This window comes from Hipposideros armiger, unplaced genomic scaffold (genome assembly GCF_001890085.2).
Source record: "Hipposideros armiger isolate ML-2016 unplaced genomic scaffold, ASM189008v1 scaffold_100, whole genome shotgun sequence".
NCBI lineage: Eukaryota > Metazoa > Chordata > Mammalia > Chiroptera > Hipposideridae > Hipposideros > Hipposideros armiger.
Genome location: NW_017731450.1, coordinates 254,316 through 262,237, shown reverse-complemented (window position 1 = coordinate 262,237; position 7,922 = coordinate 254,316). Strand labels below are relative to the sequence as shown.

Here is a 7,922-nt window from a genome sequence, read left to right as displayed (position 1 = left end):
CGGCCGGGGGCGGGGCGCACGGGCGGGCGGCAGGGGGCGCTGCGCGCGGGGCGGGAGCCGGCCGAGCCTCCGCGCCCCTCGCCTTTGTGCCGCTCGGCGCCGCCGCCCTCTCCTTCCCCGCGCCGGCTGTGCGCCCCGGCTGGAGGGCGGGCGGGGGATCAAGGGCGGCTCCCGGGGGTCGCGGGGCGCGGACACCCGGCCCGGAGACCAGGCATCGCGCGCGGCGCTCGGAGCCCGGCCGGCAGCCGAGCGGGACCAGGTGGGTGACGCGCGCCCCCTTTGTGTCCGCATCTCGGGAGCGGGGCGCAGCCGAGGGGGACGGAGGGACGTGGCCACGCGGAGCCAGCCTGGGGTTCGCCCCGCGCCGGCCCGGCCCGGGTCCCGGGAGCTCGGCGCGGGGTGTGCGGTGCGGTCCCGCCGACTCCGAGCGGAAGGCGCCGCCCGGGCCGGGCCTGCTCCGCGGCGGCCTCAGGTGGGGACCTCGGGTCCCGCCTCCTCGGCCCGGGCGCGGGTCGGCGGGGCCGCGTCCCTGGTGCAACGGCAGGTCCCGCGGGCGAGGCGGCGGGCCGGGGCCGCTCCTGTGTGGGGGCCGCTAGCAGGCCGCGCACCCCGAAGTCTGGGAAGGGCGAACCGCCGGGGCGCGGGGGGGGGCGGCGGCGGGGTACCGGGTGTCCTGCGCTTCGCACATCCCTGGCCCAGGTGACCCCGGCCGCGTGCTTGCCGCTCGCCAAGCCTTCCCCAGCCGAGGGGCGCGTTTGGCGCTCCCTGCGGGTCTCCCCACTGTACCCCGCAACAGTGGCTGCCCTGTGCCGTTCTGGGCGCCCAGCTCGGGTCGCTTGTGCGAGCCTGTGGCTCGGGGTCATAGGGAGGAAGCGGTTACTTCTTGTTCCCTAATGATTTCCGTAGGTAGGTCTCCGATGGTCACCCCAAAAGTGTGCGTTCTTTCGCTGTCTTCCCCCCCACCCCAGTGATTTTAAAAAAAGAAAAAAAAATGTCCCAGCAACAACAGATGCCAGGTGGAAGGCGGGGTGAGGGGGGAGAGGTAAAGGTCCCAGGGGACAGTGCTGAGTGGGTCCTGCTGCCTGGGAGGAGGGGGTTTGGTCCCCGCACCAGAAAGAGACCCCATGTCTCGCTTTAAGCAGTTATGGGGAGGGAAGACCTTTCCCGGGAGAGGGGCCTAGGGATCTAGTGAGGTGAGGAGCCAGGGCTGCCTTCTGGGGAGAGGATCCCCAGCAGGTGACGTGTTTCTAAGTGCAAGGCAGAAAGTGAGGGGGTGCACGTGCTTGCGGGCTGTGGGAGTTCCCTGGAGGGAGAGGGAGGTCAGGGTCGCTGTGTGGGGGAGGGGGAGCTCGAAGGTGGGGCAGGGGCCAGGTGGCGGGAGAGGCACTGGCCAGCCAGAGGGAACTCACTGCTCGGTGGAGGAGGGGGGAGGGGACCGAAGAGGCACCCTGGGGAACTTGCCCAGGGGCCTGGCGCCTCAGAGCTCTATTGTATTCCTTTCCCCAGAGCTGATAGGAAGGACCTGGTCTTTTGCAGTTTTCTAGTGCCTTTTAAACTTGTTTCTATTATTTTTTAAAGTGCAAAAGGGATTATGAGGAGAGAGGTCAGATGGGGACAAATCATGAAATCTTTGCGTCCCAGGCTAACTTTGGTCTTGATCCTGAGGCGGGGGGTGGGGGGGGGCACGGATGGTTTTGGAGGAGGAAAATGAGTGAGCTGAGCCCTGTTTTAGAGGACTAAGGCGGCGTTGAGGGGAGGGGAGGGAGTGTGCGGAGTGTGCGCTTCAGGTTCAGACCCCCCCACTTGAGTGTGAGCTTCAGGATCGGACCCCCACACCTGAGCGCGAACTTCAGCCTCACCCCCCACACCTGTGCCGCTTGCTCCTCCGTGGGTCAGGCGTGGATTGAGATCCTCATGAGAAAATTGGATGCAAATAACTTTAATGGCATGGAAAATATCCAGGTTCAGCACAATTGGCATTTGGGAGTTTAGGTGTTTAAAGGGACCTGAATCTAATGTCAGTAGTCTTGGAAAGGGAGCCAGTGAAGGGTGAACTCACATGCTGGGGGCAGAGCTGCAGCTGTTGAATGAATGATGTGGCACGCCCAGGCGAGGTGTGGGTGCGGGGCTGAAAACGGGGCACTTCCGGATACATGTGTTTTATGACTGTGCTGCGTGCCAGGGCTGGACGCCTGGGCTGGACGGTGTGTGATCCCTGCATCAGGCCTTTTCTTGCGGTTTGAGACTTGGAAGGGACCTCACACACTGTTTAGGTGAAGCTGCTGACTGCCAGCCGCGGAACGTGCCACTCAGCACGGCCAGGCGCTGGGAGCCACGTTGCCTGTTTTTTCCACTGTGGTTCATAATTTGGCCTTGCTGCCTTCTGTTGTTCAGATTTTCCTCCTCTTGGGAGCCTTTCTCTTTGTGTCATATGCCGGAGGAGGCTGCCCTCGTAGCCTGGAAATCACAGAGCAAGATGGTCGCCACAGAGTCCTAAGTCAGCCCCCCACTGTGACCGTGAGGACACCGTGGACTCAGAGGAGAGGTCAGGGACTGCCACCGCACAGCGGGTTGTGGCTGGCCTGGCATCAGCCCTCCTCCAATGCACTTGAGCTAGAAAGGGTGGAGATGTGTCAGCTGCCTGGGGGTCTGGTCTGGGGGGCTGGGGCCACTGTGGATGCTGCCGAGCCCTCAGACTCTTCCAGGGTGTCCGGCCAAGCAAGGACCACCCCTGGATTCCTGGGGTGTGGGACAGCAGGGGCCGCCCAGAGGCCATGAACAGAGGATGCTTCTGGGAAGGTGGGCTCCATACTCACTGTGGGTAACGTCCTACCTTGGTGGTCCAAGGACCATGACGAAGAGGCCTTCCTTTAAGGCTAGAAGAGTCATTTGAGGTGGTCATTTCTGGAACCAGGCTCCTCTGTCTTCTGTGTCTGCATTACCGACACACGTGAATACCTTTTCTTAATTAGATGAAGAAATTAAATTGAAGCAACTGTTCATATACCTGCTGGGGATCCAGGCTGAAGGACAGAGCATGGACAGCGGTGACCCAGCTATGTGACAGTGGGCAAGTGTTGTAACCTCCCTGCACGGCCCCAGTTCCTTCCCCTGTAAAACCAAGGTGTCGGCCTAAACGACTTCCAATGTCCAGAGCTAAAAACGTGTCGTGTTGGAGGTCTTCAGGAGAGTCGGTGTTGTAGGACTACTCACCAAATGCAACATATGTGAGGAGTTTTGCAAGAACTGCTCTTGTCAAGGATGCTATGTTAAGAGGGGGCTTTGAAGAGGCTGCTTCGTTGGCCGTGAGAGTCACCATCTTCCTTTGGTTCCTGGAACCTAAAACCTGAATTGGGACGTGTTTCTGGAATGGCCTTATAAACACCAGAGCAGGGTGCTCTCTACTCTAAGGAGCAAGATGGCAAGCTGGGTGCATTGGAGAAAAGTAAGCGTGAAGAAACGTGTCAACTTCTAGCTTATCGTCCCCTGGTGTTTGGCACTGGGCAGAGGAAATAGCAGTGAACATGCAGCTGGCATTTCCCGCGTCCGGGTGCTGGTAGGACGTGCAAGGCCGTGGATCCGACTCGCACACGGCCCCGTAGGACAGGCACGCTACCGTCCCCAGCTTGGCATGTCGTTCAAGGCCACACACGGTAAATGCTGAACTCAGAGTCTTGCAGAAAAGATTATATTCCGTGACCTTGAGGAGGCCACCATCGGCGGGGTGGGAGCCAGCTCATTCACAGAACGTCCTAGCTGTGGGTTCGGTGTGCAGAGTGCAGTGGGGTGTGGGAGGGGCCCCTCATCCAGCCCCTGTGGGGAGGAGTGGGCCCGCCCGTTGCAGCAGTGACAACAGTGACGCGGGCTGGGACTTGGAGGATGAAAACCAGTTAGCTAGGCTAACTGGAGGGTCAAGGTCAGAGTCTGGACCTGGGAGCAGCAAGAAGCATCCTGGGGTGGGCAGGAAACTTACAGCCAGCACAGCCGGGTTGAGCCCTGAGGCAGCTCGGCCTCTGTCTTGCTCGTGGGTGGGCTTCTGTCAAGCGCTAGCTCAGACCAAGACCCTGGGTGTAACACAGTTGCTTTCATTTCTGGTATCTTTTGGAAGGTCACCCCAGTGTGGTTTTGGTTAGTTTTGGAGCCTCGGTCCCTCCACTTCCCATTTTACCCCCCAGTTCTGCTTGGTAGAGAGGGTTCAGGGCAGAGGAGAGGCACCACAGCAGCAACCATTGTTTTTACAACCGGGTCCTCTGTCTTCAGTCACCTGAGTGAGGCTGGCGTGGTTCCCCAGGCTGACAGCCGCCTGTGGCTGCGGCTGAGAACCTCGGAGCTGGACGTGCGCCCATGCCCAGGCTATGGCAGTGCAGGCTGCCTCGGGGGCCAGGACAGAGCACAGACCTGGGAGTGCAGGGGAGGGTTCCAGGTCTGGACAGTGGATATTGACAGTGTTTCTGTTGGGTTGTGGGTTAAACAGGGTTTTGTCTGCCCTCGGAATGCCTCTTACAGCAGGGTTTTCCTGGGATGTTTTTTGGCTTCCAATGGACTGGTCTTCAAGCAGTCCTTTGGAACATGGCACGTTCAGTGTTGGAGTGGCTGCGTTTTAAGGTTATCTGGAGGGAGGTGGGCTCTGCAGTCCACACCAAACAACAGGAGAGGCCTCTGCCACTTCCATGGACCTGTTAGCTACATAGACAGCAAGGGAGCTGCCCCTTTGTGGTCTCGCTACGTCCAGGACACCTGGGACCTGGCCAGTGAAGGGCTGGTGTGTGGTACTCCCCACCTGCCCTCTGTTGCTGGCTTGTCTGCCCAGTCTCCAGCATCCCACATGCCACCCCCTCCCCAGTGAGACTTGCCCATGTCCTCTGCAGACAGGGCAGCCTGCTTGTCAGAGAGGCTGTCACCGCCTCCCCCCCCCCCATCAGCTAGGGGGTGAGAAGTGACCGCTGTCAGGCGACCTCTTCCACCTCAAGGTAGAACATCCTCTTCCATGGGTGTTCTGAAGCCAGAATCAGTGCAGACTTTGTTTAACTTTTCGGGATGCTTTGTGTCCATCTCACCGGTGTCCCTCATCATTCTCTCCACTGACCTCTTGTCATCCCCCCACTGGGACACCTTTAGCAGCTCCTGCTGCCTGTGAAGTCACCAGTCTGCCCCTTGGTTGAGATTTGGAGAGTTTTCAGCACCTGGTTTCAGCCTGTCTTTCCAGCACTCATCTGTCAACAGCCTCCACACTCATGCCCTGGCACGTTTGCCCACCGTCTCCACGTACCAGATCACTGATGACCCCAACGGGCTCACTCAGCAGGCGTGTTGCCTTTTTCTTAACGCTGTGGGCTCATTAACGTGGGGGCTATGGAGGCCGACTCATCCAGTACCGGCATCTGACAGATGAGGAAAGGCAGAGCAAGGCTCAGGCCGGCCCCATTCCTCCCAGGCCTGGGCCCTGTCCTCGCCCCCATCTGCTGGGGGAAGTGTCCTCTCTACCAGGTGCTTCCATGGCAACTTTTTTCCAAACCCTGCAATTGCACTTAAAACTCTAATCTAATTTTAGTGATTTATGTAACTGTCTTATTTCCTTTCCTAAATTATAAGCCCTGGAATTTTGCATTTCTGCATTCCCTCCGTGCCTATCATTCTCTTTCTTTCTAAATGTGCTTTTGTTCAGGGATTGAACACAAGTGGAGGAAGCTGGTTCCGGAGGGAGAGCTCGGGCGGACTTTCAGTGAGGAAGTGGGATTAGCATTTGTGTTCTGTCTTCTCGTTGGGAGGTCAGGCTGCAGGACTGTGAGACGCTGACCGCATGGTGGGTGGGAATGTCGGCTCGGGCTGGAGGCTGAAATGACCGGTGTGTGGAGCGTGGAGCGTGGCGTGTGGAGCGTGCAGCCCTGGCCTGGGATGCAGGGAGGGAGGCCCAGCCGGTCCCGGGTCCTGTGGTTGTGTGGACAGCAGACAGTGCCCATTGCGCGATCACAGGCTGTGGGCCTGTGGGAGCTGGCCGGAGGTGGTCCTGCAGCGTGGGGCCCACTGTTGAGGGGAGGACGAGGCAGGAGATGTGGACCTTGCCCTGCAGTGCTCACTGTCCAGTAAGGCACACGGGTTGAGGGACAGTGACACACAAGGGCCAGCGTATGCTCATCCGTGTGTGTTGGCAGAGCTCTGGTGAGGAAGTGATGGGTGGAAATTGGAGAGTGGGCGGGCCGAGTTTGAAGACGGGGCAGCGGGGAGGAAGGCGCTCGTGCTGGGGCGCAGGGGCCAGAGATTCAGGCTGCACAGGGTTTGTCCCTGAGGGTGTTGAGGACTCAGGGCTGGTGGCTCAGCCCATGGCAGGAGGGGGCGTGGTGCCATCAGCCTCCGGAGACTGGGTGCTGAGGCTCAAGGGGCCGTCAGAATTCCTAGGCAGAATGTTTGCCAGGTAAACGCAGTGCGAGCCGTTGAGCTGCGTGGTTCTCTCTGCGTGGAGCCATGGAAGAACAGTAGCGCCGGGGAGACTCTAGGACCCGCAGAGCAGTCCTGCATTCTGCGGGGTCTGGGTTCCGAGGACCTCATTTCTCGAGTGTCTTGCGCTCTCCTTTGGTCTCTGGTGCCAAAAGCATCACACAGGGAGTGAGGAACTCCAGGAGAAGCTTCGTGTGGGACGTGGGAAGGCTTGCAGACCCCGGGCCGATGGTTATGTGACCGAGAACAGGGGGAACCAGCAGTTCCGTAAGTGAATTCTTCCCGCCGGCCCCCGGTGCCACGACACTTCTTGGTTGGAGGGGGACGCTGGTGTGTCCTAGCCTGAGACAGTGGACTAGAGAAGCTTCCAGAAGACTTTGAGAGCTGCGACTGAGGCTCTGAGTTTGTTGGCTAGGACTATGTATGTGTCTTCCTAATCGCTTGGCAGGGCCGCCGCAGCCCTGTCGCCGGTGTGGATGAGACAGAGCTGGCCCTCGGCTGAGATCACAGACCTTCTTTCTTTTCTGTGTCTCAGTGAAGCGCTAGCCACGGGCCCTGAGAGCTGAGCCAGGCTGCTGGTCGGGGGCCGGATCTGTGCGCGAAGAAAGAACGTCCTCTTGATCCCAGCAGCTCAGGGGCCCTAAGGAACCGCCCCCCCCCTCAGTGTGTATTGTCCCCTCTTCTAGCCTGTCAGGGGTGGCTTCCACTGGCCCCCTTGTCCCCATGCACAGGGCCATGCTGCAGACACAGTGTCCCCCGGTTCCTGTGCTGACGCCTGACCCCGAGTGTGATGGCGTGAGGAAGTGGGGCCTTTGGGAGGAGCCTGGGGGTGGGGCTCTCCCGCGGGGGGTCAGTGCCTTTAGAAAAGAGGCCCGGAGAGCTGCCTCGTCCCCCTGCCATGGGAGGACACAGTGAAGAGGACTGTGTGACCCAGGAAGCGGGTTCTCACCAATCACTGACTCGGGCAGTGCTGGATCTTGGACGTCCCAGCCTCCCAAACAGAGAATGAAATGTCTGTTGTTTATAAGCCACTTGATCTGTGGGTTTTTGTTTTGATAGTTTGATGGCAAAGATGGCTAGACACCTGTCATATTGGAGTTGGACCCACTCTATTGACCACATGCAAAGGCCTCTGGTAAGGTCATATTCACAGATGCTGGGTGTTAGGGGTTCATATCTTTTGGGGACACAGTTTAATCCACAACATACATCTGCCAGTGTCAGCTAGTACATGTTTGCACGTACTTGTATGTTACTGTATGTGTGGCCAGCACTGGAACACTGACTAGCAAGGACCTAGACACACAGGTTTGTCTCCTCGGTGACAAGGTGATGAGGGTCGTGGTTCCCAGCCTGGGTGCAGCTGCCCAGTGCTGTCACGCAGAACCCAGGTTCTCCTGTGTTGCCCACCGTCCTTCCCCTGTGGGCACTCCAGGGTCCAGGAGCGCCCGCCTGGGCTCCGGGTCACGTCTGGGTTTAAGGTAGCA

General features: G+C 59.4%; 1 long non-coding RNA gene across 1 annotated transcript in view; it reads left to right on the top strand.

The window, feature by feature from the left end:
* The first annotated feature begins 34 nt into the window (after positions 1 to 34).
* Positions 35 to 7,922, top strand: part of LOC109384719 (uncharacterized) — a 65,066-nt gene continuing 57,178 nt past the window's right edge. The window contains exon 1 of the long non-coding RNA XR_002124475.1: positions 35 to 259. This is a non-coding gene — a long non-coding RNA (uncharacterized LOC109384719). The remainder of the gene's footprint in view (positions 260 to 7,922) is intronic.